The sequence below is a fragment of the Rhinopithecus bieti genome, unplaced genomic scaffold (assembly GCF_001698545.2).
Source record: "Rhinopithecus bieti isolate Rb0 unplaced genomic scaffold, ASM169854v2 scaffold_63725, whole genome shotgun sequence".
Taxonomy (NCBI): Eukaryota; Metazoa; Chordata; class Mammalia; order Primates; family Cercopithecidae; genus Rhinopithecus; species Rhinopithecus bieti.
In genome coordinates this window covers 784165-787376 of record NW_016824286.1, presented here as the reverse complement: position 1 = coordinate 787376, position 3212 = coordinate 784165, and the positions used below count along the sequence as shown (strand labels likewise).

The window sequence follows — 3212 nt, the reverse complement described above, 5'->3', positions numbered from 1 at the left end:
AAAAGTTGGTGTGAGTTACCTGTGAAAATTCATCTTACCTTTCTAGCCCATTGCTTATTCTGAATTCCTAATCTCAGTGAATAATACTATCATAAACTCAGTGGCCCACGGTGAAACCTGGAAGGTGAACTTGACCCTTCCTTCTCAGTAATGAGCTGAGGACTTGAATTTAACTACCCTTCTGGGCCCACAATAGCATCAGAGTTTTCAAAGACAACTTCTATCTAAAATTACTACCAGAACTTAACTGGTGTGCCATCCAGTTACTCTCTGATTTATGCTTGCCTGTGCAGCCAGAGAAACTTTTCTAAAAATGTATGGTTCTTTCTTGTTTAAAATCTTTTATTGTTTCTCTTTTATTTTAGGATAAAATCCAAACTCGTCACACATGGATGTGAATACTCTTCATGAGCTGTAAGTCTTCTGCCATGTAACAAGTGATAAAATTTCCTAATTTCATCTTTCCTTGCTGGAACCTTCATACTTACTATTTTATGAGCTTATATTGTCATTTCCAATCTCAAATGAGTGCAGTTAAGATTGACTGACCCAATTTTATTAGATGGCTATTTCCTGTTTGTATCCTCTCTACTAAATTGTCAGCCCAGTGAGGACAGAGTGCACATACTTTTATCTCAAAGCTTATAAGACTTCCAGGCAAATATTTGAATAATTTTCTTAATTCATTCCTCCATTATTCAAACATCAGTTTAAAGAACATTGGAGTTATGTCTACTTTTTGACTGCTATAAATAATATTTTAACCAGTTATGTGCACATCTGATAGAGTCTTTGTCTTACTATTTTCTAAAACTTAACTTTGACAAAAATATTGATGTTTGACATGTTTAAGGTTAGCAACCTCAAAGCTCAAATTTACCAAAGGATTCATACAAAGTGTGTGTGTGGCAGCTGGGGAACTCTGAAAAAGTGCAGTACTAATTCAATGTTACATATTACATTATTAGTATACATAATTCCAACAGCTTTTCAAATCGAGAATGAGAACCTTTATGTTAGAATTAGTATAAAAGCAGGGAAGGTCATTTACTATGGGGGAAAGAGCAGAGGGCCTGGTGTTAGGAGGGCCTGTCTTATCCGGCTTCCATTATCCATTAGTAAGTACCAATTGCAAGTCACCTAACATTTCTTAAACAGGGCCCAGTTTCCACTTCTAATAAATAATAAAATTGTATTAAATGGACTTTAAAATTAAATATCTATGACAAATGTTCTCGAAAGAGGAGAGTAAGATTGAAAGGGCTATTTAGGTATAAATATTCTATTATGCAGTCTAGTTTAAAATGCACTTCTCTGTTATTGAGGTTAACATTCACAGTGTAATTTACTTAGTGCCAAGGTGATGTTGAATTTTATATACATATAGATAGAGAGAATTTAAGTTATATATATGGTAAATTATATATATAACATTACAAATAGAGGTATATTAGAGTTTGACTTACAATATTTTATTTCAAAAAATTTTCACTACAGTTATATTAACAAATCAAATTATTCATGCCATAGTAAAGATAAATTAGTTATTCTTTACTAAACCTTATTTGTTTTATAAATACAATGGGCACACAACAGGCTTTATATATTAGTGTTTTATATCATACTAATTTTATATTTTGTGTGACACATTACACCGTCGCCATAATTCAACTAAAATATGAAAATATTGCAGAAATAATTTTTGTGATTTGTAAAAGCCTGGTGTTTCTGATTCATTTACATAGGAAGAATATATATGTATTTTTACATACACATATATATGCACTTATGTACATATATATACTCTATGAGTATAATTACAGACTTTTCTCTGGGAATTGAAATTTATTTTACTCAATAAAGCAAAAGCTATCTAAATCTGTCTTATCTTTATACATCTGTCTTTGAAAAAAAAAAAGGACACTAAATCACAGTAATGTAACCCTTCAGTTAAACATTTAAGTATTTTAACTGTTTCTTTGAAGGTCCTTAATTTTGTTAGTCAGAATTTTAAGGTAGCCACCCAAATTTCATCTCTCCGTGAAATTCTTAGATAGTAAATACGTGTAGTTTTACACTGGTACATTTGTGGTAATTTGTTACAGGAGAGTCCTTTGCAAGATTTCCCTGAAAGTTACATCTAAATATTATAGTACACTTGCAAAAGCAATTAAAGATTCACTTTGTTATTTATGATATAATTATCAATGTGTGTAATTCCACATATTAATAATACATAAATACAACTTTTATATTTGGCGTCCACTCACATTTTTCTTTCTTTTACCCATACATTCTGCCAAGTTATGGGTGAGGAGAGAGAATTAGCCAAGGCAATTCTGAAGAAGAGCAAACATAAGCCTCATACTCCTATGTTTGGTCAGAGTAGGAAATCATAAAGCAGAAAGTTTAGTTATGAAATATAAATAGGTATATATTTGTACTGAATGCACCGTGGAAGTAAATGAATTAAAGTGTCAGTTCTGGTTATCGCTTGCTGGTGAGTGTATGTTGAAAATATTTTTCTTTCTTCCTTTATATTTGCACCTTCTAATATTTTTACAGTAACCCTAGATTACTCATGCAATTATAAATAAAAATAATAGAACAAAGCTGTCCTATTATAAATGGAAATGGAAATAAAAATAACAATTTGTCTCCTCAATATGTATCCTACTTTTGTTGAGGTTTTGTGGAAGAGAGCTTCATGGCAGTGCTTTTATTACATTGATTCATTTGATACTGACAACATATCCATATTATCTCAATAACACAGTCAATATATTATATGCTCCATAATATAAAATAAACATGAAATTCAAAACAAAGTGAAGTAAAAGTCACCTGACTTTAGGTGAGCTATTTTATTTACTGCTCATTACTATATTTACTCTTCCAACAACGTTTAAATTTAGAAGAGTTTTAAAAAATTTGAAAGAGAAAGACGGGCACGGTGGCTCATACCTGTAATCCCAGCACTTTGGGAGGCCGAGGTCGGCGGATCACGAGGTCAGGAGATCGAGACCATCCTGGCTAACACGGAGAAACCCATCTCTACTAAAATTACAAAAAATTAGCCGGGCACGGTGGCGGCGCCTGTGGTCCCAGCTGCTCTGGAGGCTGAGGCAGGAGAATGGCGGGAACCCTGGAGGCGGAGCTTGCAGTGAGCCGAGATCGCGCCACTGCACTCCAGCCTGGGCAACAGAAAAAAA

The 3212-nt window shown here is 33.2% G+C and overlaps 1 long non-coding RNA gene across 1 annotated transcript in view; it reads left to right on the top strand.

Annotated features, from left to right (window-relative positions):
* Nucleotides 1-364: 364 nt before the first annotated feature.
* LOC108522171 (uncharacterized) overlaps nt 365-3212 on the top strand; it is an 87429-nt gene continuing 84581 nt past the window's right edge. Inside the window, exon 1 of the long non-coding RNA XR_001883394.1 lies at nt 365-414. This is a non-coding gene — a long non-coding RNA (uncharacterized LOC108522171). The remainder of the gene's footprint in view (nt 415-3212) is intronic.